The following is a 26,883-nucleotide window of genomic DNA, read 5'->3' as shown; positions in this document are numbered from 1 at the left end:
TGCTGTTTAGTGCTGTGCTGTTTAGTGCTGTGCTGTTTAGTGCTGTGCTGTTTAGTGCTGTGCTGTTTAGTGCTGTGCTGTTTAGTGCTGTGCTGTTTAGTGCTGTGCTGTTTAGTGCTGTGCTGTTTAGTGCTGTGCTGTTTAGTGCTGTGCTGTTTAGTGCTGTGCTGTTTAGTGCTGTGCTGTTTAGTGCTGTGCTGTTTAGTGCTGTGCTGTTTAGTGCTGTGCTGTTTAGTGCTGTGCTGTTTAGTGCTGTGCTGTTTAGTGCTGTGCTGTTTAGTGCTGTGCTGTTTAGTGCTGTGCTGTTTAGTGCTGTGCTGTTTAGTGCTGTGCTGTTTAGTGCTGTGCTGTTTAGTGCTGTGCTGTTTAGTGCTGTGCTGTTTAGTGCTGTGCTGTTTAGTGCTGTGCTGTTTAGTGCTGTGAAGTAACAGTGTAGCAGAGAGCTGTTAGTGTCTCTGCAAAGAGCACAGTGAAATGTACCACAAGGTGGAATCATGGGAATGTGGGTTAGAAAAGCTGATCAGGAAATTATATCTTTGTATTACAGATTTGCACAAGCTGTATTAATTCGAATATTCTTTGTTATTTTCTTGAAGGTCTGTTGGGAGTATCTTGTCACAGTGATTGTATCAGTGAGGATCCCAGACTAAATTTGGTGTGGGATGATCTTGAGAATATTGCAAGCATTTACATCACTAATATTGCATGTAGATTGAGAAAAGTTATCCCCTAGTTGAAAGCTAATTGAAATAATCATAGATTGTGAGTTTTCTAGAGATCAGCAGTATATTAGTAACCAGCTGAGTTCATGGCATTGCTGGGGTAGGTATTTATTCCAATCTGTTAGTCCATCTTCTCCTCCCACGTTCATTCCATCTCCTCCTTTGCCACTCTTTTTGTCTCCCCCTCGCCCACTATTTTTCCATCTTGTCACCTACTCTCTCTGCCTGTCTCGTCCTTGCCCTTTCTCTCTGCCCCTCAACTTCTCCTCAAGGTGTGCAGTACACCTATGAGCTCCTTTGCAGGCAGTATGACATACGTCTAATTACAGTGTCATGTAGCAATTGTATTCCAGCTACCACCTTGAAAAAAATGTATTAGTCAGCAATATGAAGCACATACCAAGCAGTAGTAGGAATGAACTATTTCTTATGACTAGACACAGCCATGTTCCAGTTAAAGTTGTGCTCAATGCTATGGGATGGTGTAAACTTGTTGTTGATGAGAAAGCAATGACATTGCAGAGGCAAAGGGTGAAAGAATACACAAAACAAATATTAAATGTCTGATTTTCTGTATGCAAGCTATGGCAAGAATATATAATACTGAGATGAGTGGAATCGGAATATCTATGCCAAAGGAAAAGCAGTAACATGTACACAACATAAATTCCTGGGCAATGTGATAAATGTGTTGTATGGCAGAAATTCTGTGAGCTTATGAACAATCCAAAAAGGTATAAACTTTGCTAGAGGTTAACAGCTTATGTTGAAGAGAAATGGATAGCAGAGCTAACAAACAGTCCGACAAGGGGATAGGAAAACAGACTGTGGCTGCTGTTATTTAAAGTGCTGGGTATCCCATCCAGAAACCATTTCTCATGGTGGCATTTGTTGCACATGTATCGACAAATTTAAATCTGTTTAAAACATTACACCTCATTTAGTATAACAGATGAGGTTTGTGGTTCAGATCCTACTACACAATGAATTTTCCTTCTCTTTTCCTCTAAGGAAAATCAGTAAGATACTTTTCATTGCACCATGAACGTTAGGTGGACAGCTTGCCACAGGTGCATTTAATTTACAATAAATTTAAGAAACAACTTACTAGGGACATTACGTGTCATTTGTTTTTTTATATTAATTTTACAGCTATTAACCAGTATAAGATTTATTCAGCTTTCTTAACCATTATTTTCAGTCATATTTGCCAACACATGCTGTCATCAACAAAAATATAAAAGTAAGTTTGAAAGTAGCATCAAACCTACGAGCTGTGGAGCCCCATTGTGATATTACAGCACTCTTACCAATGTTAATGCATTTACTGTTCTAATAGGTGGTAGGTAATTTAGTCTCATGTGGTTACCATGCATGAAGTTGAAGTTGCTGTACAACAGCTCAACAGTGTGAACAGCTTTACTGTAAGATAGCTGACAGCTTAAGATAGGTTACCACTGTTCTTCTTCAGCCCCAATATGATGCACATCCTCCACTTCTGAGGAAATTTGTTCCCTGAATGAAATTCCTTTTTTCACTACACCTGTGTGAACAAGTTATCATGCATAAACAATGCAACACAATGTCCAAATCGACTTATCAAACAGGTTTTTATGAAAATATGAGGCATATTACTGAAGTGGCAAGTGGCTTATTTTCTCAAAGCATGGATTTATGTATATTGCTGTATGATTAGGTACTGCCAGAGCAATCTTGTCTATAGAACATTGCCACAGTGCCTGTCTTCATTTGTGTTTTGCAGTGATTGACATGCAGATGTCTAGGGTGTTGCATGCTTTGCTTTTTACGTATACCACAGTTTTCTTCGTTATGTCCACACAATTCAGTTTCTAAAGCATAAACGTGGCAGTACTGTGGAATAGCCTATGACATAACTAGACCTCTCTTTCCTCAAAGGTACTACTGCTGTAGACACAGTACCTGAACAGTTGCTTGCATACTAATGAGTACAGAATATGGCATTGTGTTTCCAGGCAACCGACATTGAACTGAGGGTGACAGTATTTCCAAAATGCAGTGCAACTGTGGCTGTGCTCTGCTATGTGCTGCAGACAAATAAGAATTGAACATGGCAGTACACAGTAAGTGGACCAAACATTGAATGTAAGATTAGTTATTGGAAGAACTGTCATCATCTGTTGGAGATTACTCAAGATTTTGTGTTTTTGACATGAATCGCATTTAGGGCAGATACTCACTATCACAAAGAAATAAATGTAAAGGTGACCACAAGTGTTCGATGAAGAAATGGGACCTAGAAAAGGGCTATGTGGGGTGTTCAACATACTACTGTGAGTCAGGTGATCACCAGTTTGAAGGCAGCAGGGCCTATTGCTATGAGAACTTTACTGAGACAATTACAATGCATAGGACTTGGCGCTTAACCACATCCTATGCCTACCCATGACTCTTAAGCTACTCAGCATATATGAAGATATGCATTTGGTAAAATCTGTAACAAAACAAGGTGTTCTTGTTCGTGTTCAATGTAAAATACTTGCCTTTCCTGTATTGTTTGTGTTGCAGCCACCTGGTGCATGTACATACCCATGATTAATCTTCATTCTGTTTATACATCAGTATCTGTACTCTGCTACATATGAGTGGCAGTCTTTAAAAAAGTTGGTTACATAATGAAATTTTGCTTTGTTTGCAGGTACATATCAGCCTTGCTGGTACCCTTTTTAATATTCGAATCACAGTAGGCTGCTTTATGACGAAAAAAGAAAAATTATGGAAAAGCTTTAGTGTAGAGTAATTCATTTCCGGCAGCAGCAGGAACAGTTGAGCTGTGTCGAGCTTATCCTGATGACTGACTTAGCTGTGTGGATTGGTTTCCTTAGTGAGGAGCAGACATCGAAGTTTTTGTTTCTTATCCATGGATTTTAATTCCTACTCCTAATTTTTATTTTGTTTCCTTTCCTGCTTGCTTAATATGCTGATCGAATAGCATCACGGATAGGCTACAACTCTGTCCCACTCCCTTCCCAACCATTGCTTCCCTTTCATGCCACTTGACTTACAACTGCCATCTGGTTTCTGTACGAATTGTAAATACCTTTTTGTTCCCTGTATTTGACCCCTGCCACCTTCAAAATTTGACAGACAGTGTTAGTCAACATTGTCAAAAGTTTTCTCTAAGTCTACAAATGCTGGTTTGCCTTTCATAAATCTATCTTCTAGGTTCAATGAACTCTCTGCCAGGCACTTACACGTGATTTGCGGAGTATCCATGTAGATGCAGGTGATGCAGATTTGGATAAGTTGTAGGTTCAGTATTGCCTCGCGTGTTCCAACATTTGTATGGAATCCAAACTGATCTTACCTGAGATGAGCTTCTACCAGTTTTTCCATTCATCTGTAAGGAATTCGTGTTAATATTTTGCAGCTGTAACTTATTAAACAAGTAGCTTGGCAATTTTCAAGCACCAGCTTTATTTGCGATTGGAATTATTGTATTCTTCTTGAAATCTGAGGGTATTTTGCCTGTCTATCAGGCTATCAGTAGTTATAATGGAATGTTGTCTACTCTTCGTGGTTTTACTTGCTGAAGACGGTCAGTCCTTCACAACAGTAAATTTGTTTCTAATTCAGAAAGGTGTTGATGCAATTGCAAGCCCTATGATGTCCTGCTCTCATTTTGCGGAATAGCACTTTGCTTTTGGAAACTGCTTCTGATTCTCAAGCATGACGACTGCTTGCTGCTTTGCTTCTCGACGACATCCTGTTTCTGTTGAGGCCCATAGAACTCTGAACTCTTTCAGTGTTGGTGTTTACAGTAGGCTGCTGGATGGTCTGATCAAGGCCGAAATCCAAACATACCACTCTGACCAGGGTGCCATTGCCGTCAATCTGGTGATGAAAAAGGTAGGTGCCTCCTTAGCGTGCATGCACGTGCGCACCCTCTCTCTCTCTCTCTCTCTCTCTCTCTCTCTCTCTCTCTCTCTCTCTCTCTCACCATTGATAGATTGGTGCTTCCGTCAAAGATCAAAGCAGGCTATGAAGTTATCACAGTCCAACCATGTATTCAGAATCCGATGTGCTGCTACCAGTGTCATTGTTTCAATCGAATGTCTTGTTGACACTTGGCCAAATGTTTAACCTATGGTGGGGATGCACACAAGGGCAATTGTTCTCTTCCTCCCCGCCGTATAAACAGAAATGGCCACCATGCTGTTCCTCTTGAGATAGACCCATGTATCTTGATGAGTGGGGTGTCCAGGAGATCTAGCTAAAAGTACCTTAGCTGATCGCTCGAAAGTTACTGGCTAGTCTCAAACCCTGCCTTCTGCTGTCTGGTACTTAGAGTACCGTTCTTGCCAAATCTTGCTCCATCGAAACCTGAGACCTTAAATTCTACTCTGAGGTTGTGAAATTGCCCAGTGTTACAGTAGCATGGCTATTCCTTCTTCCAGTTATGCAACAAGCCATCCAACTCTGGCCACACAGGGTGAAGTCACCAGTTACACAACCGGCAGGCCAGGAAGGACAGCAGGAATACTCCCGTGAAGAACTCGTATGACTTTCCTGCCAACCACAGCCTGAGTTTTCATCAGATAGCCAGAAAGATCCAAAGAAGTCCAAGAAAGGCAAATGGTCTTCTGCTTCGCCAATTCAAAGAGCCTCTTTGGTGGTGTCGCCACGTGATACCTTGGCCTGGCTGGCCTTTGTGTCTCCGGTTTGCGCCACTAACCATTTCTCTGTATTGAACTCTGCAAGCTGTCTGCACAACAAAGCCGACACGTCTGTAGACTAAATGGAACACGATTGTCATGGCTCTGTGCCCTGTAGCAGTGAGTCTTGACAGGATGGCAATCGGCATCCTCTGAGGTGACATCCATTCATTGTTTCCTTATCATGACTCCCTGAATGGATGTTCGTGGCCTTCAATCCAACAAAGAGGATTTAGGGCTGCTTTTAGAATTGCAGCATCCACTTGTATTCTGCTCTCAGGAAACAAAATTGTGTCCTTATAACTGCATTGAGATTTTGCATTTCTTCCTGGTCTGATTTGACTTTCCTGAAGCTCATCTACTGGGGAGTCAAGCTGCTCATACCGGATGATGTTCATAGTAAAGCCATCTCCCTGACTCCCCGTCTTCAAGCTGTTCCAGTTCGCCTTTTCCTTCCTCATTTGACCTCCCTTTGCACCACTTACATCCCTCCATCATTCAATGTCACCAGGGAAGACTCTCGCAGCTTGTTCGGCAACTTCCTCTCCCACTTCTGCTGCTCAGTGACTAAAGCACACCATCCCTTCTGCCCCCCCAACTCTGCAAGTCCGGTGGTTAGAATATGCCCGAGGTATTCCGGCCTGTCGTAAGAGGTGACTAAAAGGAGTCTCATATGTCTTAGTCTTTGTGATGGTCCCCGGTCTGGTTTGACCATCTTTCTAAATTTTCCTGAAGAGCGAGCCAAGTGGGGAAGGGTGCCTTACATGGTGCATCGTGTCCATCACACATTGAGATCTTTAACACACTTTTTCGTCATCGCATTGCAGTCCTGCCCATTCTGCATATCTTCGGTGACACCCTCCTGTGTGCGTTTCCACCATGCACTATGCAGCATCACTTTCTGTGCCTATGGTGACCATGGACTTCTTTGCACCTCATATCCAGCACGGTATCTAGTCCAGTGTGTGTGTACCCTGTTGGTTGCAGCATCCCCCGACAACACAGGGATCACTCTGCTGATGTCTGCGCCATTATCTCCCCACATACGCCATGATGGCCATCTCCCTAGGGCATCGGGACTCCCAGCAATGGCCATCCTGCCAGGTGATCCTTGCTGAGGCTGGGTGGCACCTGTGGGGAGGGCCCCTGTTCGGAGTGTGTGGCATTGGGTTGGTAGCATCTGGGCAGATGACACACCATGATGTGTAGTATGTCATCTCATGCTGGTCGTTCGCTGCCAGCAGTCTTTCAGTGGGAAAAGTCTAACTCCAATGCTAAGAAATATGAGCCCAAATCGTCCCCCTCCCTGGCCACATCATGGCAGGAACGCCAGGCTAAAGATGGCAGTGAAACTTATTCGCCCCAGTACCTCGTATGTACAGGAGTTCGTGGGGAATCTTTGATGTCCATGAAACCTCAATTTTTTGTGGAGCATTTGGATGACAAGTTCAGGAAGGTGGAGGGTTTGTCCAAAATGCGCTCTGGGTCAGTCCTTATAAAAACAGCATCCTCTTCCCAATCACAGGTATAACTCGTGTGTGACAAATTGGGGGATGTTTCTGTTTCCATCACACTACATAAGATCTTAAATCTGGTCCAGGGTATTACATTCCACAGGGACTGGAACAGAAAAGGGAGGTAATGACAGTGGCATGTAAAGTGCCCTCGGCCACACACCGTTGGGTGGCTTGTGGAGTATAAATGTAGATGTAGACCTAGTTTGGCAGTCTGACAACGAGCTGCATGCCAGTTTAGAGCGGCGATGTGTTCATTTCATCTGCCGCATCCATCGGGGTCCGAGGAATAATCAGTTTGCCACTGGTGCCTTCATCTTGGCCTTCGAGGGTGCTACATTGCCTGAGAAGGTGAAGGTGATGGTCTACTGCTTTGACGTCAAGCCGTATATACATCCCCCGATGAAGTGCTTTAAGTGCTGGAAGTGGCCATATGTCTGCCTGCTGTACTTCCAATGTCACATGTCGATATTGTGAATGTCCATCACATCCCAATAGTCCATGTGCCCTGCCTCCCATCTGTGTCAACTGTGGAGAGCATTATTCACCTTGATCGCGAGGATTTTACAAGAAGAGAGGAAATTCGTGGAATATAAGACCCTGGACCGACTGAGGCTAAGAGGAAATTTGAGCACCTACATCCTTTAGCTGTGACCTCTTACACAGCCACTATGAGAACAGTTGTCGCCTCTCGGAACCAGATGGCTACACCTGCCCCCTTGATGGTGCGGGGCACTTCCCTCCCTGTTGGTCCCACACCACCTACTATGGGAGCAACCGCCCCCCCCCCTTGCCACACACGCACGCACACACACATGCGCGCACACACACACAACTTTTCTGAATATCGGTACCCACTTCTGAGCTGGAGAAACGTAAGTCTTCTTTGGATCCTCTTGCTAGGAAGGGGTCACTTGGGTCTCTGCTTTCCCAGGTTTCTGCTAGTGGGAAATATGATACTCATCATTGGCTGAAGAGCCCAGAAGCTGTTGGTCACAGAGCTTCATGCTCATCCTCAGTCCCGGAGACTGAATCAGTGAAGTTCTCCCAGCCAGGGAACCCAGTGAGAGAAATCCAAAGGCACCATGCTTACTGGCTGAGGCAGAGACGTTGAAACTTTACTGTCTCAGTTCGACCTCTGCCTCTTAAATACTGGGGCCGCCACACATTTCAGTGTGGCTCATGGTAGTTATTTGGCCATTGATTTATCAATTGGCAGCCCTGAACTTCTCGCATCTATCTACTGGAGAGCACATGACGACCTGTGTGGTAGTGACCGCTTCCCCATCTTCCTGCCACTGCCCTGGCGTCAGGCCCATGGACGCCTGCCCAGATGGGCTTTAAACAAGGTGGACTGGGAAACTTTCACCTCTGCTGTCACCATTGAATCTTCCCCACACGGCAACATCGATGTGATGCTTGAGCAGGTAATTACAACAATAGTTTCTGTGGCAGAAAACACGATTCTTCGCTCTTCAGGGTGTCCCAGCGAAAGGCAGTCCCTTGGTGGTCGCCGGAAGTCACTGAAGCAATTGAGAAGCGTTGGCTAGCTCTGCAGCAGCATAAGTGGCACCCTTCTCTGGTGCACCTCATAGCCTTCAAATGGCTCCATGCCTATGTTCACCTACTTATCAAACAACGGAAGCAGGAGTGTTTCGAGAGGTATGTTTTGACGATTGGGTGCAGTACATCATCTTCCCAAGTCTGGGCAAAAATCAAACTTGTTTTCAGGTACCTGACTCCAAAAGGTGTTGCCAGTGTTAACATAAAAGGCGTGTTATCTACCGACACAAAATTGATTGCCAAGCACTTTGCTGAGCACTATGCTCGGGCCTCTGTATCAGAGAACTACCTAACAGGCTTTCGCATTCTCAAATGGCTGCTGGAAGGACAAGACCTCTCGTTCACTACACTCGAAAGTGAATTCTATAATGCACCATTTACAGAGTCAGAGATCCTGAGTGCCTTGCACATCACCCTGACACAGCTACTGGACCAGATCAGATTCACTTTCAGATGATTAAACATCTCTCATCTGAATACAAGCGTCATCTCCTTGTCTTTAACAGAATCTGGTCCGATGGCATCTTTATATTGCAATGGCGGGAGAGCACCATCATTCCAGTGCTCAAACCCAGTAAAAACCCACTTGATGTGGATAGCTGTCGCCCCATCAGCCTCACCAACGTTATTTGTATGCTGCTGGAATGTATGGTGTGTCAGCAGTTGGGTTGGGTCCTGGAGTCAAGTGGCCTACTGGCTTCATGTCAGGGCGGCTTCCACTAGGGTTGCTCTACCACTGATAATCTTGTCACTTGAGCCTACCATCTGAAAAGCCTTTCCCAGCTGCCAACACCTGGTTGCCGACTTTTTTGATTTACGAAAAGTATACAACACCACCTGGCGACATCATATCCTTGCCACATTATACGAGGGGGTCTCTGACGCATGCTCTCGATTTTTATCCAGAATTTCCTGTCACTTGGAACTTTCGGTGTCAGAGTTAGTGTCTCTCATAGTTTGCTCCATATCCAGGAGAATGGGCTCCCTCAGGGCGATGTATTAAGTGTTTCTCTGCTTTTGGTGACCATTAATTGTCTAGCAGCAGGTGTTGAGTCGTCCATCTCACCTTCTCTGTATGCAGACGACTTCTGCATTTCGTACTGCTCCACCAGTATGGGTGTTGCTGAGTGGCACCTACAGGGAGCAATTCAGAAGATACAGTCATGGTATCTAGCCCACAGTTTCCAGTTTTCGGCCGCTAAGTCATGTGACATGCACTTCCGTCGGCATCGTACCGCTCATCTGCAACCAGAACTTTACCTTCATAACGATCCAGTAACTGTAGTGAAGCCATATCGATTCTTAGGAGTGGTTTTCGACACCTGATCGACTTTTCATCCTCAACTTCATCAGCTTAAGTGGAAGTGCTGGCGGCACTTCAATGCTCTCCACTGCCTGAGTAACACCAACTGGGGTGCTGATAGCTCTATGCTGCTGCAGCTCTACAGAGGCCTCATTCAATCCTACCCTGACTATTGGAACCTGGTTTATGGTTTGGAGGCGCCGTCAGCGTTGCGTTTACTCGACCTGTGGCCTACACTTAGCGACAGGAGCTTTTAGGACGAGTCCAGTGACCAATGTCCTTGTGGAGGCCAGAGTACCTCCATTTCAGATTAAGTATGCACAACTGCTGGCCAGTTACATTCCACAGACTCCTAGTTCTCCTGCACATCCAAATCACTGTCTCCTTTCCGCACCCACGGTGGTTCATCTCCTGCATCGGCAGCCCAGGTCAGGGCTAATGATTGTGGTTCGTGTGTGGCCCCTTCTCTCCAAACTGGAATCCTTCCCTTTACCACCTCTACTTGCAGTCCATTCACGTACGCCTCCATGGTATACACATCCGCAGCAGCTTTGTCTGGACCTTTCAGCTGGCCATAAGGACTCCGTTAACCCTGCAGCTCTCTGCTTTCACTTCCTCTCGATTATTGACATGTTCTGCGGCTCTGAAGTGGTTTACACCGATGGCTCGATGGCTGATGGTCATGTTGGCTTTGTCTACGTTCAAGGCAGCCATATTGTGAACAGAATTCCTTACCTGATGGCAGCAATGTATTAACTGCAGAGCTGGTGGCCATTTATCGTGGACCTCAGTGTGTCTCTTCATGCCCTGGGGAGTCATTTCTTTTATGTACAGGCTCTTTGAGCAGCCTGAAAACTGTCGACCAGTGCTACCCTCATCATCCATCCAGGATTCCATCTATGCCCTGTAACGGTGCATTCGTTCAGTGGTGTGTATCTGGACCCCTGGTCACGCCAGAATACCAGGAAATGAACTGACAGGCTGGCCAAACAGGCTACGCAGCAACCACTTCTGGAGATCAGCATCCCCGCGACTAACCTGCTTTCTTTATTATGTCACAAGGTTTTTCAGCTTTGGGAGACGGAATGGCAAAATCTCAGTATGCACAACAAACTGCGAGCCATTAAGGGGACCACGAATGGGTGGATGTCCTTGATGAGAGCCTCTCACAGGGACTTGGTGGTTCTCCGCCGGCTCTGCATCGGCCATGCGTGGGCGACCCACGGCTACCTCCTGCGCTGTGAAGACCCACCTTATTGTCGGTGCAGCACCTGGTTGACAGTGACCTATTCTTCTGCTTTGTCCTTCTTTGGCTGCCCTGTGACTTCATCTTCGGTTGCCAGGCTTATCATTGATTTTAGCAGATGACGCCTCATCAGCTGATTCAGTTTTACATTTCATCTATGAGGGTGGGTATTATCACTCGATCTGAGTTTTAGTGCATGTCTGTGTCCTCCACCCTAGTGCTTTTAGGGTGGATATTTTAATGTGTCGCAGAATGGCTGCTTTTCCTTTTTATTCTCGTGGTCTGGCAGCCAATTGTTCTTGATTGGAATTCAGGAATATTTACTACTTCTTCTTTGCTGAAGGAGTTTCGAAAAACCGTGTTTAATAACTCTGCTTTAGTGGCACTGTCATCAGTGACTTCACCGTTATCATGCAGTGAAGGTATTGATTGTGTCTAGCCACTGGTGTGCTTTATGTATGACCAGAATCTCTTCGGGTTTTCTGCCAGATTTCGAGACTGAATTTCATTGTGTAAATTATTAAAATCATCTTGCATTGAAGAAAGCGCCATATTTCAAACTTTTGTTAAACTTTACCGATCTTGGGGATTTTGCGCTCTTTTATATTTGACATGCTTTTTTCGTTGCTTCTACAACAACAATCTGACCCGTTTTGTGTACCATGGGGGATCTGTACCCACACTAACTAATTTATGTGGTATATATCTCTCAATTGCTGTCGATACTATCTCTTTGAAAACATTCCACAACTTTTCTACACTTACATGATCAGATCGGAAGGAGTGTAGACTGTCTCTGAAAAAGGGTTTAAGAGCATTATCAGCTTTTTTAAATAGATATACTTCGCGTTTCTTTTTGATTGTAGGTTTTACGGTGTTCAGCGTAGCAGCAGCTGCCTTGTGGTCACTAATTCCTGAATTCATCACAATACTCACTAATTGTTGATGATTATTTGTTACTAGAAGGTTAAGTATGCTTTGGCAGCTATTTACGGTTAGAGTGGGCTCATGATCTAATTATTCAAAATAATTTTCTGAGAAAGTATTCATTACAATTTCTGATGACATTTTATGGCTGCCACTGGCTTTAAACGTATAATTTATCCAGCATATTGAGGGTAGATTAAAGACGCCACCGACTAATTGCATGAGTGGGGTACTTATTTGAAATGACTCAAAAGTTTTGTTTCAACTGTTCAGCTACTATATCTTCTTAGTCGGAGGGTGGGGGGGCGGTCGGTAAAAAGATCCAATTAATAGTCTAGTCCGATTGTCAGGTATAAGGTCTTTCCATACTATTTCACACGAACTATCTACTTCAACTTCGCTACAAGGCAAACTACCTCTGACAGCAATAAATACACCACCAACTGTATTTAATCTATCCTTTCTGAACACTGTTAGATCGTTCGAAAAAATGTCGGCTGAACTTACTTCTCGCTTCAGCCACCTCTCTGTACCTACAAGTATTTTAGCTTTAGTGCTTTCTGTTGGGTCTTGGAGCTCTGGTTCTATCTGAACACAGCTACGACAATTTACAACTCCAATACCAATCTTTTCTACAACTACCTTACAGTGTTTTACCTGCCTACTTTTAGACTGATGTCCCTTCTGTGGTTCCCTGAGACCCTCTAACCTAAAAATCCGCCCAGTCTATTCCACACAACTGCCAGTACCTGTCCAGCCACTTCCTGTGTGTAGTGGGCTCCTGACCTATTAAGCAGAACCTGGAAAACCACCACCCGATGGCACAAGACAAGGGATCTGCAGCCTACATGGTCACAGAACCGCCTGAGCCTCTGATTCAGACCCTCCACTCTGGTTCTATCGATGAGCTCCACCTTAATCTCAGAAGCAAGACTGGCAGTCTTTACCATTTCCGCTAGCTGCCTGAAACCAGATAGTCTCCTCCAATCCAAAGAGACAAATATCATTAGTACCGACATGAGCCACCATCTGCAGCTGGCTGCACCCTGTACTCTCCATGGCATCCAGAAGCACCCTTTCCATATCTGGAATGACTCCCCCAGAATGCTCACTGGCTCTCTTCCCCTCCTTGGCAGCCATGTTCCTAAGGGGCCCCACTACACACCTAACGTTGGAGCTGCCAACTACAAGCAAACCCACCCTCTGTGAATGCCCAGACCATGTGGGCCAAGAAGCTTCCTTTGAAACAGGGTGGATGACTGCATCCAGGTCAGAGACATCATCAGCCACTGAAAACACCTGAAACCTGTTCATCAAACAAACTGGGGAGGCACTATGATCAGGCCCCTTGGAAAGCTTTGCGCTGCATCCAAGACTTTAGAATGATCTCCCACTCGACCACAGGTGAGGGGTCAATCTCAGTGCAGGCAGTACACGGGGCAGCCACAGCAGTGGACCGATCAGAGGACATGTGGGATGTGCTCGACGACCCTCGCGTCCCTGTGTTTGATCCCCCATAGTGACGCCCCTGGGCAGCAGCCTCAAGCTGTGTGATAGAAGCCAAAGCAGCCTGGAGCTGTGAGTGAAGGGTCGCCAACTCAGCTCACATCTGTACACAACAATCACAGTTTCTATACATTACTGCAGTCACTGCTGTTTGAAGCTGGTAAAAATATGTAAGACGCAAGTGGTTTACTTGCATTATTAGTAGCAGGAACTAGTGGTGCTGCTCTCACTGACTGTCTAACTGAACTTATGACCCGCCACTTGACCATGAAATGCAAGTATTCTCACCTCCCACGTAACTGGCATGGTACATGAAGCGGATCCTGATGCAGTTTGGAATTTCTGTGTGATGGTCTAGATAGGTGTCTGCCTATTATACATTATGACCCTCCTTAACTGTCGGCAGTCTGTGTCAGTCAACAGATGAGGTCGGCCTGTATGCTTTTGTGCTGTACACGTCCATTCACCTTTCCACTTCATTATCACATCAGGAACATTGGATCTAGGGATGTTTAGGAGTGTGGAAATCTCGTGTAAAGACGTATGACAAGTGACACCCTATCTTCTGAGGAAGTTCAAAGTCCATGAGTTCCGTAGGGTGCACCATTCTGATCCCTCAAAATGTCTGATGACCACTGAGGTCGCTTTTATGGAGTACCTGGCAGCACAATGCACCTAATATGTAAAACGTATGTTTTGGGGGTGTAGGGATACTTTTGATCACATAGTGTACGTGTGGGGTAGCCCAGTATTTAACCAGTACCTCAAAATATAAAGTTGTGAAATAAAATTTTGGTTGTTCACAGGCACATTGCTGGTATTTTGTGTCAAGGTGTAAAAACAACTAGGGGACTGATGACCTCAGATGTTAAGTCCCATAGTGCTCAGAGCCATTTTTTTGTAAAAACAACTAGGATCATACGCGCCCATGTAAAAACTGTGAAACATGGAGAAAAAGAAGAGATAACAATTGCCACACATTAATCCCAATCGACTGAAGAGAAGACAGCTAAACACGGGGACATGGAGAAATGTCTACAAAATATGTTAAAGAGAAACAGAGGTCCATAACTAAAAATTAAATGGGGTTTGCCATATCGCTATGATGGATAAAAAGTATAATGCAGTCAACAGCCCACACATCATTCACTAAGAAAAAATGGCTAAAAACTCAGACATGGAATGGCTCAATGTGCACAAATTGGTGGGGGAGCGCCACTTAACAAATGCTGATGGCCAAAAAGGCAGCACCAATACACAACATAGTTAAAATGACCTCTTTGCGGTGGGAGGGTCGAGAGGAGGTTGTCCAAGGCGATGCTTGCCAGACAGCAACACACAGATCATCAGAGGGAATGTAAGAACTAGTGGGCTGAGGTATGAGGAATGCAGCCTTGGCAGCAGCATCAGGAGACATGTTTCCTGTCATGCCGACATGACCAGGAACCCACATAAACGTCACAGTGGCTCCATCAAGAGTGTGAAAGGGACAGTTTCCTGGACCCATTGCATAATGGGATGGGCAGTATACGGTGCACAGAGGTCTTGAAGTCACTGATAAAGTGAGCAGATGACAATTGAAAAGGCTGTGTCACAAGATGTACTCCAGCAGTGATACAGGGTGCGGAGCTCTGCTGTAGCTACTGAGCAGTGTGCTGGAAGCCGATACTGAAAAACATTGCCAATGATGAAGGCATACCGACACCATTGTCAGTCTGAGAAACGTCAGTGTACACAAAGGTACTATCATGACATTCCATACGCATGTCGTGCAACAATGGAATAGAGCAAGGCTGGAGCAGTGTCCCAAGGAAGCAAATGAATGCCAAGGTGAACGTGGGCCACCACATTAATATTAGATTGTCAAGGGTTCACACCTACAAGGAAAGTTGCAGGTAGTGTGAAGTTAAGCTGCTGGAGCAAGAGCTGTAAGTGTAGATGCTTGAACAAAGCACCGATAGTCTAATTTAGAACTGACAAGAGATCAGTACAAACTGAGGATGGTGACGTACCATTGAGGACGTGTAGAACATTGAGGGATCGCATACAGTGGGCTGCAGGTGAGACATGGGAGGACCAAGAAACTTCCTCCCGAGCAAGAGACCTAGGTATTTCAGTTTCCATGAAGAGAAGAGCAACAGGGCCAAGATGTAAAGACAGTGGAAGGAATCAACTGCATGCTAGAAATTCATACAAACTGTTCTGTCAGTGGAAAAGCGAAAGCCATTATCAATGCTCCATGAGAAGAAACGATCGAGACATCGCTGAAGATGTTACTCTATGAGAAAGGTCCGTGGATAATTGCAATGGATGGAAAAAACAACAAAAAGAGAGCTGGAGGTACCAGGAGGGAGACAGGGCATTATAGGGTTAATGGCAATAGCAAAGACGACGATGCTCAGGACAGAACCCTGAGGCACACCATTTTCCTGGATAAAGGCGTTCGACACGGCAGAACCCACACATACCTTGAAAAGTCTCTAATAAAAATTCCTCACGGAAATTGGGCATGTAACCATGGAAGCCCCACATGTAGAGACTGCAGACGATAACAGTCCTCCAGCACACGACGTAGGCTTTCTCCAAATCGAGAGAGACGGCCACACCCTGGGGTTTGTGCAGAAAACCATTCATGACATTGGTGGGCAAAATGACAAGATAGTTAACTGCTGAATGGCACACTCGAAATCCATAGTGTGCAGTCATAAGCAAACTGAGAGAGACTAGCCACCATACCAGCTGGCCATGAATCGTATGTTCCATTACCTTGCAAACACAGCCCGTGAGAGAGATGGGGTGGTAGCTAGAAGGAAGGCGATTGTCCTTCTCAGGCTTAGGTATGGGTATGACTGGCTTCACAGCAGTGCCTGGGAAACGTGCCCTCTGCCCAGGTGAGGTTGTACATATTAAGCAGAAAGTGCTTGCCTGCAAGACAAAGGAGCTAAAACATCTGAATGTGAACAGATCTGGCCCTGAGGTGGAGGATCGGGATGAAGTGAGAGCATGAACTAGCTCCTTCATAGTATCAGCGACATTGTAGCACACTCGATTTTGAGAAGGGTATTGCCCGAGCCTCCTCTGCTCGTTTCCGATGGAGGAAAGGAGAGGGACAGTGAGAAAAGTTCGAAATTTCCGCAAAATGGCGGCCCAAGGCGTTACGAGATCACAGTGGAGTCCACAACAGCATCATGTGCTACCATCAGACTGGAAACTGGAGAATGGATCTTGGCCCCAGAGAGCTGTCAGAGGTTGGCCCACATGACAGTGGGAGTGGAACTTGTAAATGAAATCCAGCAAGCTTCTTTGCTGTCCCGAAAAACACGACGCTGTGCATGCATTGCTGTAAAATGAGTGCAATTTGCCTTCGTAGGATGATGGTTGAAAACGCAGGTAGCACATCTACATGCCCCAGGACATGGCGTGGTAAAGAGGAAGCGTGAGGAATGGAATGTTCTGCAGCAGTAAGTATAACGTTTGTGAGATATTCTACCTGGTCATCACAACTGGTGAAATCTTCTTCGTCAAAGGCCACCAGGGAGGAGTAAAGCCTCCAGTCAGCCTTAGTAACCTGCTATGTGGGTGTGCATGCAGGTGTGGTAGGAGTCAGCATATGGATAGCACACAGGAAATGGTCGCTCATGTAGGTGTCAGAAGTAATGGACCACTTGAGACCATGGGCAACCTGGGTGATGCAGAAGTATATGTCCAAATAGGACTAGGTGTGTAAGGAGTGGGAAATGAATGTGGGTGCTCCTGTATTAAGATAGTTGTTAAGTTGGTCAAGGTCAGCTAAGTGGGCACCTGTCTGACAGTTTGTGGGAGAACCCCAAAAGGGATGGTTTGTTGGTATAAAAGAGGGGGAGGGGGAAGAGACCAAACTGCAAGGTCAGCAGTAAAAGAATTAGGCAATGGAAAGAAGGAAAACGAGGCGCACACCAAAACGACAGGAGAAAGGCAGATCCAAAATAAGAAGTCGGACAACCAACACTACTATGGAGGAAACAGGAAAAGAAAACCACAGAGAGTAGCAAGAAACAGGTACAAGGGGTAAAAAAAAGATTAACAAGATGAGAAACATAGTAGATATCCTCAGAGTAATAAAGCAGTTTAAATCACTTAATAAAGGCAAGGCCTCCAGTCCAGATTGTAAACCAGTCAGATTCCTCTCAGATAATCCTCATAAAATAGCTACATATTTAGCAATTGTATACAACCACTCTCTCACAAAGATCCGTACCTAAAGACTGGAAAATTGCTGAAGTCACAAATACACCCAAAATGGGAGGTAGGAGTAATCCGCTGAATTACAGGCCTATATCGAACATATTCTGTGTTCGGACATTATGAAGTACCTCGAAGAAAACTTTATTGACACAGTCAGCACCGTTTCAGAAAATATCGTTCTTCTGAAACACAACTAACTCCTTATACTCATAAAATAAGTGCTATTGACGGCGGATGTCAAATGTCATATTTTTAGATTTACTGAAGGCTTTCGACACTGTTCCTCACAAGCGTTTTCTAACCAAACTGTGTGCCTACGGAGTATCGCCTCAGTTGTGCGACTGGATTCATGATTTCCTGTCAGAATGGTCACAGTTCGTAGTAATAGATGGAAAGTCATTGAGTAAAACAGAACTAATATCTGGCGTTCCCCAAGGAAGTGTTATAGGCACTCTATTGTTCCTGATCCATGTTAATGACAGGAGACAATCTGAGTAATTGGCTTAGATTGTTGGCAGATGATGCTGTCATTTACCATCTTGTAAAGTCATCAGATGATCAAAACGACTTGCAAAATTATTTAGATAAGATAATTGTATGGTGCGAAAATTGGCAATTGACCCTGAATAAGGAAAAGTGTGAAGTTACTCACACGACTACTAAAAGAAACTAGCTAAATTTTCGATTGTGTGATAAGTCACACAGATGTGAAGGCTGTAAATTCAACTAAATATTTAGCGATTACAATTACAAATAACCTAAATTGGAACGATCACATAGATAATATTGTGGATAGAACAAACCAAAGACTGGATTCATTGGCAAAACTCTTAGACAGTGCAACAGGTCTACTAAAGAGATGGCCTACACCACACTTGCCCACCCCATTCTGGAGTATTGCTGTGCAGTGTGGGATCTGCATCAGGTGGGACTGACGAATGACATCGAAAAAGTACAAAGAAGGGCAGCTCGTTTTGTATTATCGCGAAATAGGGGAGATCGTGCCACAGACATGGTACGTGAATTGGAGTGGCAATCATTAAAGCAAAAGCGTTTTTCGTTGCGATGGGATCTTCTCATGAAATTTCAATCACCAGTTTTCTCCTCCGATTTTGAAAACATTCTGTTGGCACCCACCTACATGGGGGGGAAATGATCATGACGATAAAATAAAGCAAATCAGGGCCCGCACAGAAAAATTTAAGTAGTTCGTTTTTCCCGCATGCCGTTCTGGAGGGGAATGGTAGAGAGACAGCTTGAAGGTGGTTCATTGAACCCTCTTCCAGGCACATAATTGTGAATAGCAGAGTAATCACGTAGACGTAGATAAGTTACACATCAAGCCAGTGAATGCCAAATGACGCCTTGCTTGGTGTAAGGAGCTTAAACATTGGACGATTGAACAGTGGAAAAACGTGTGGAGTGATGAATCATTGTACCGGGTACACAATGTGGCTATCTGATGGCGGGGTGTGGGTACAGCAGATGCCCAGTGAAAGTCATATGCCAGCATGTATAGTGCCAACAGTAAGATTTGGAGGTGGTGGTGTTACGTTGTGATCATGTTTTTCATGGAGGGGGTTTGCACCCATTGTTTTGAGTGGCACTATCACAGCACAGGTCTACATTTATGTTCTAAGCACCTTCTTGCTTCCCACTGTTGAAGAGCAATTCAGGAATAGCGATTACATCTCTCTACACGATCTACCACCTGTTCATTATGCATGGCCTGTGGCGGAGTGGTTACGCGACAATGACATCCCTGTAATGGTCTGGCCTGCACAGAGTCCTGACCAGAATTTTACAGAAAACATTCGGGTTGAAACTTCCTGGCAGATTAAAACTGTGTGCTGGACCGAGGCTCGAACTCGGGACCTTTGCCTTTCGCTTGCAAGTGCTCTACCAGCTGAGCTACCCAAGCACGATTCACGCCCCGTCCTCACAGCTTTATTTCTGCCGGTACCTCCTACCTTCCAAACTTTACAGAAGCTCTCCTGCGAACCCTGCACAACTCGCACTCCTGAAAGAAAGGATATTGCGGAGACATGGCTTAGCCACAGCCTGGGGGATGTGTCCAGAATGAGATTTCCACTCTGCAGCGGAGTGTCCACTGATATGAAACTTCCTGGCAGATTAAAACTGTGTGCTGGACGGAGGAGACGAGGTACTGGCAGAAGTAAAGGTGTGAGGACAGGGCGTGAGTCGTGCTTGGGTAGCTCAGCTCGTAGAGCACTTCCCCATGAAAGGCAAAGGTCCCGAGTTCGAGTCTAGGTCCGGCACACAGTTTTAATCTGCCAGGAAGTTTCATATCAGCGCACAATCCGCTGCAGAGTGGAAATCTCATTCTGGAAACATTCAGGTTGTTTTGGAACACAGACTTCGAACCAGGCGTCACCAACCGACATGGATACCTCTCCTCAGTCCAGAATGAGCTGCCATTCCCCAAGAAATCTCCCAGCACCTGACTGAACACATGCCTGCGAGAGTGGAAGCTGTTATCATGGCTAAGGGTAGGTGAACACCATATTGAATTACTGATGGAGGGCGCCATGAACTGGTAAGACATTTTCAGTCAGGTCTCCGGATACTTCTGATCACATAATGTATCTTTACTTCTGTTTTGATGTCATGTAGCTGGAGTCACTGTAAAAGTCTTCATGTCTTAGGCAGTTCCTCACAAGCATAAGGTCATGTTCATATTGCAGCCCACATTTTGTCACTACATGCGAAATGTGGGACCCAGCTACTGGAACAAATGGTGAGTTCCTTCATTATGAAATACTTTAAAGAAAATGATCTATTGGCACATAATCAGCGGAGATTCATAATATGTCTTTGTGAAACAAGACTGGTATCATATTCACATGTGGTGATAAATGCTAGTGATAGCGTATCTCAAGTTGATACCATAATTATAGATTTTTAGAAGGCTGTTAACATCATCTGTCGTAAGTGGCTTCCAGTCAAATTATGTGCCTTCAGATTGTCATACTCATGGCACTAGATTCCTGATTTTCTGTCAGTAAGGTCGCAGTTCATAGGAACTGACAGGAAGTCTTCTAATGGGATTGAAGTAATTAGTTGGTTCCCCAAGGAAATGTTTTAGGGCATCTTTCGTTCCTAATTTATGTAAATGATACAAGAGACAATCTGAGCAGCTGTCTTTGTTTACAGATCTTTATTTTCTAGTAAACTCATCAGATGAAGACAAATCCAAAATGATTTAGAAAAGATAACTATATGGTGGAAAAATAGCAACTTACGTAAACTATAAAGTGTGGTCCCCAACATGAGAGTAAGGAGCTTGCACAGAAAGATAGTGCCCATATTTCCCACACATCGTTTTTGAGAGTAGAAGAGGAGAGAAATATTCTGGTAGTGGTTCTCCGAACTTTAGTCAAACACTTGTGCGAATTGCAGAGCTTTGTAGATGCAGATTTAGATGTAGAAGCACTTATACTACTTTCTGCTGCACCATTGGTCAAGGAGTAGTTGTTAGCATGTCCATAATGCTGTCTCACGGTTCAAATTAAGCAGTGTCCATTTGAGCTGCTCTTCATGGTATATGTTCAGTATCTCATGTCAGTCCTGTTTCATACAAGTGCTGAATGCTTCAGGTTTGTACTAGAATGGGTCGTAAGAGTTAGTAAGCCATCTCCTTTGAGGCGCATAGTGTTTTTCCTGTAGTCTACCACTGAACTGATGTCTGCCATTGGCTTTACCTATAGCTAAGCCTGTGTGATTGTTGACTTTCAAATTCCTAAAAATTGCTACATTCAGATATTTGTATGAGTGGACCATTTCCAGCTGTGGCTCATTGATACTGTAGTAGTTGGATCCTACTTTTTTTGTGAAGTGTAAAATTTTACATTCTGAACACTTACTGCAAGTTACCCATCTTGGCACTACGAAATCCGATCAAGATGTGACTACTTCTGCAGAACTTTCCTTGTATAGATAGACAAAATACACTCCTGGAAATGGAAAAAAGAACACATTGACATCGGTGTGTCAGACCCACCATACTTGCTCCGGACACTGCGAGAGGGCTGTACAAGCAATGATCACACGCACGGCACAGCGGACACACCAGGAACCGCGGTGTTGGCCGTCGAATGGCGCTAGCTGCGCAGAATTTGTGCACCGCCGCCGTCAGTGTCAGTCAGTTTGCCGTGGCATATGGAGCTCCATCGCAGTCTTTAACGCTGGTAGCATGCCGCGACAGCGTGGACGTGAACCGTATGTGCAGTTGACGGACTTCGAGCGAGGGCGTATAGTGGGCATGCGGGAGGCCGGGTGGACGTACCGCCGAATTGCTCAACACGTGGGGCGTGAAGTCTCCACAGTACATCGATGTTGTCGCCAGTGGTCGGCGGAAGGTGCACGTGCCCGTCGATCTGGGACCGGACCGCAGCGACGCACGGATGCACGCCAAGACCGTAGGATCCTACGCAGTGCCGTAGGGGACCGCACCGCCACTTCCCAGCAAATTAGGGACACTGTTGCTCCTGGGGTATCGGCGAGGACCATTCGCAACCGTCTCCATGAAGCTGGGCTACGGTCCCGCACACCGTTGGGCCGTCTTCCGCTCACGCCCCAACATCGTGCAGCCCGCCTCCAGTGGTGTCGCGACAGGCGTGAATGGAGGGACGAATGGAGACGTGTCGTCTTCAGCGATGAGAGTCGCTTCTGCCTTGGTGCCAATGATGGTCGTATGCGTGTTTGGCGCCGTGCAGGTGAGCGCCACAATCAGGACTGCATACGACCGAGGCACACAGGGCCAACACCCGGCATCATGGTGTGGGGAGCGATCTCCTACACTGGCCGTACACCACTGGTGATCGTCGAGGGGACACTGAATAGTGCACGGTACATCCAAACCGTCATCGAACCCATCGTTCTACCATTCGTAGACCGGCAAGGGAACTTGCTGTTCCAACAGGACAATGCACGTCCGCATGTATCCCGTGCCACCCAACGTGCTCTAGAAGGTGTAAGTCAACTACCCTGGCCAGCAAGATCTCCGGATCTGTCCCCCATTGAGCATGTTTGGGACTGGATGAAGCGTCGTCTCACGCGGTCTTCACGGCCAGCACGAACGCTGGACCAACTGAGGCGCCAGGTGGAAATGGCATGGCAAGCCGTTCCACAGGACTACATCCAGCATCTCTACGACCGTCTCCATGGGAGAATTGCAGCCTGCATTGCTGCGAACGGTGGATATACACTGTACTAGTGCCGACATTGTGCATGCTCTGTTGCCTGTGTCTATGTGCCTGTGGTTCTGTCATTGTGATCATGTGATGTATCTGACCCCAGGAATGTGTCAATAAAGTTTCCCCTTCCTGGGACAATGAATTCACGGTGTTCTTATTTCAATTTCCAGGAGTGTATAGACAATGTTCTACTTGTAGTAGATGAGAACCCTCAAGCAACAAAGAAATTAGAAATTCCTACACTCGAGGTATGAATTAAAAAACGCCTTTAGTCATAATTTGTCGTGTTTTATTCAGTACACGCTGCGTTTCGGATCCTGTGGTCCATCTTCAGGTGTAATTCGTATAATCGACGTTTTATTTGTTCTCTTGAATGTGATGAAGTGCATATTCCTGTGAAGAAAAGGTTTGATGTTAGATTACGAATTTCGTAAGTCAGATGCGAAAAATATGTGCGAAATAGTGGTAAAGATGGTGTACACTTGCAAATAATCCAAGAAAATCGTTTTTAAAGATTTAGTAACGGCATAAGTTGTTTCCTCCATCGTTTTCAAGCTCATCATTTCATTCAAGAAACACCTTCACAAACAGATGTTCGTAAACACTTCAGACTTTTTGTACAAGGTGTGGTTAAAGATCCACCTTTCATAGTGCTAAAGATTAATTATTAAACAATTGACACATGCAGGAATAACTTTAGAACTGATCTTTAAAATTAGAGAAAAAGCTGTGGCTTGTGAAATCTCTTTGTTCATTTAATATTGATTATGGTTTTTTCATTTTGTGGAGGTGTATCTCCAATTCTAACAGATCAAGGGTCTTACCATTGGCTTCATTATGTAATACTAACATATTATTTTGTAGATTGTTGATGACATGGTTCGTCTCCATCTTATGTTGTGCAGTGACTGATATTTCAAAGTGGTTGAGCCTGAAAGCATTTACATATTCTAGGAAACCGGTTTTATAGTTTCTGCTTGTTTTCCATACATAGTAGGAAGGACAACTAGGGCATGATACTTTATGCACTCCACTGCTGAAAGTTTCAGTATCTGATTTTGTGTTATGGATGAGTAAGTTTCCTAATTTATTATTAGTTGAGAATGAAACTTTTAAATTTCTTTCTTTTTAAAGGTCAGCTATTTTTGTGAGATGGGGTCCAGGTACATGAGACTGGCGAATATATTCTCTTCTTTAATAGTGTTGTCATTTGTTGTCGTGCTTTTGTGTATTTGTCTGTCTAAATTGTCAATTGATATCATTGTGTAGCCATTGCTAATGGTAATGCTCTTTATTGTATCCATCTCATTCTTGAGGATGTTTCCATCTAGAGCAGGGTAGTGTACTCTGTGTAGCATGGACCTAAATGCAGCTTGTTTCTGTGGGGTGGATGACATGAGTTGTCCAGTGTAATATCTGTGTGTGTGTGTTTTCTGTGTATGCTAAACTTATGTTTTTGTTGATGGTTGGTAATTTTAAGGTCCAGGAAATTTATGCTTTTGTTGTCCTCATGTTCTACTGTGAATTTTATGTGTTCGTGGAAAGAATTTAATACTGCTAGTAGTTCTTTGAACTCATTTTTTGTTCCATCAACATACCTCCAGTAATACCTTATTTTACTTTTGAATCTATTGTTTTCATTAAAGTACTTATTTTCCAGATGATTGAGAAATATGTCTGCAAGAACAATTGATTGGGTACTGCCCATGGCAAGACCTTCATTCTGTTGGTGAACTTTCCCATTGAATGTAAAGTAATTGTGAGACAATATTAGCTGTAACTTGTCCTTGACTTCTGATATTTCTGCAGTTAACATTTTTTATATGATATTCAGTTTTCAGTTGGTACATTTGTAAGTAGGTTAGTTACATCAAAAGAGGCAAACCTGACACATGCAGGAATATTTATGTATTTAAGGAATTAGAAACTAAAATTAATGTTCTTAACTGAGTATGATTTATCAAATGTATAGTACTGATTCAGAATTTTGTTTAGTAATTGGGAGACTTTGACAGGTGTATTCCCAGAATTAACAGTAGACCTCAATGGAACTTGAGATTTAGGTTGAGGAGGAGGAAAGGAGTGTTTAATGTCATGTCAACAATGAGGTCATTAGAGAAGTAACTCAAGCTCGGATTAGGGAAGGATGTGGATGGAAATCGGCCATGCTGTTTCTAAGGAACCATCCCAGCATTATCCTGAAATGATTTAGGGAAATCACAGAAATCTAAATCAGGATGGCTGGAGATGTGTTAGAACTGTTGTCCTCCTGAATGCGAGTTGTGTGTGCTAACCACTGCGCCACCCTGCTCGGTGTCTCAGGTTGAGCTCTGTCTTTGGGCTGTGGGATTCTTTAAAATGCATGTTTTTGCTTCTTTTTCTCTGAAGAAGAAATTACTTTTATTAACCATTTTTCTGATTTTGTTTTGGAAATTTATAATTGGATCTTGCTTGAGCTCTGTTACGTTATTTTCAGAAAAGAAAGTGCTTTAGAGATGTACTCATTGTTTTTCATAATTACTACAGAATTGCTTTCATCAACTTTCAGAATCATGCCATTGTTGTTGAGTTTCATGATTATGCTGTTTAATAGCTTTCTCCCTTGATGCGCTGCTTCGGGGGTTTCGTAAAGGTTCCTTAAGCTTTCTGAACAATTGTATTTATGTTGTGTGCTAGGACAGTCTGGTCAGTGTTATTAAGATCAGCTAAATCAGCTGCTCTTTTAATGTCTGTGATGAGGTTTTAGGGCTGTTAGTACTTAATCTGTATTCTATGTTGTACTTTAGCGCTTTCCTGAGTAAATGCTGTTTTTCAGTAAATGTGATATGAGTTTGGTTAATGACTCCTTTGTAAAACTGTTTTGTTGGATGGTTGTTTGTCCTGCTGCTGATGCAGTACCAGATCACCATTCGAGTGTGGATTCGATCCAAAAAGTTCAGCATGAATACAGTTCTCCCTTCGATTCTTCCTAATCGCAGTAATTTTTCTAATCTTTGATGTAGAAATGTCATTAATTATCCAATTGTAATTATTTTCAAAACCTCGGACATTATAATCTGAACAGTATCAACAGAATTTTTTATTCTAGTCCTATTACACGGACTATACCACGAATGAAATAAAAGAGCCTTACAATGAGCAGAATAAAGGGTTGTAGTTAACTATAACATTTGGGTTCCATTCAAAAAGTGTTGATATAATCAATAGACCTTAAATAGAATAAGAAGCAAAATAGTGCAGTCATTTTCGACCTGAAACATTGGTAAATAAAATACCCTTATTCTTATTAATTGAAGCCAAAAACAGGTGTATTACTGTTAATAATATAATTTAACTATAAAGTTCCAATTAAGGAGATGTAAAGCCAATATGAAAGCTGCTAACTTTTTATATTAGCAGTTAAACTCGGTTAACATTCCTAAAATTTATATAGTTCAATTAAAACATTACATTTTCACTGTAAAAATAATATTCATATTTGTAAATACCTAAAAGTAAAAATACTTCCTTAACATCTTCAGTGTCACACTCTAATTATAAGCTATTTAAGTATAAGAAAAATAACATTCTTAAAATTAACATTCAAAAAATAAAAGTTAAAAGATAAATCTTAAAGTTAGAATCATATCAATCTTGGATATAACCAATTAACTAAATAATCTATATAAACCTTGGCCAACAAACAACTCACACCAGCCATAGAAAATGATTTTGATGAATAATAACCCAACTTTAAAGGAACATATCTAACAAACATAGTTGAAAGAAAAGGTATAAATCGTATAGAACCAGCAAATCTAACAAAATAAAGCATACTTGCAGAAAATAAATTATGAGAACTATCAAACTTAGTAATAAGATAACCCAAATAAGCACCTAAAACAACAATAATCGTCAAAAACTTTAAATAATAAGGCAAAGCAATTACATGGGGAATAGGGAAAAATCAAAGATAAGCAGCTGTTAAA

The 26,883-nt window shown here is 43.8% G+C and overlaps 1 protein-coding gene across 9 annotated transcripts in view; it reads left to right on the top strand.

Moving 5' to 3' along the window:
- LOC126426871 (zinc finger protein 99-like) overlaps nucleotides 1-26,883 on the top strand; it is a 172,144-nt gene that overhangs the window by 25,344 nt on the left and 119,917 nt on the right. For 4 of the 9 annotated variants that reach the window (XR_007576450.1, XR_007576449.1, XM_050088913.1 and 1 more), the window contains one exon: nucleotides 2,717-2,824. The exons of the other annotated variants lie outside the window; for them this stretch is intronic. The gene's annotated coding sequence lies outside the window, so the exon portion shown is untranslated. The remainder of the gene's footprint in view (nucleotides 1-2,716; nucleotides 2,825-26,883) is intronic. 9 annotated transcript variants of the gene reach the window in all.

Source organism: Schistocerca serialis, chromosome 11 (genome assembly GCF_023864345.2).
Source record: "Schistocerca serialis cubense isolate TAMUIC-IGC-003099 chromosome 11, iqSchSeri2.2, whole genome shotgun sequence".
Classification (NCBI taxonomy): domain Eukaryota; kingdom Metazoa; phylum Arthropoda; class Insecta; order Orthoptera; family Acrididae; genus Schistocerca; species Schistocerca serialis.
Note: the sequence above shows the minus strand (reverse complement) of the source record. Positions and strands in the feature narration are given on the sequence as shown.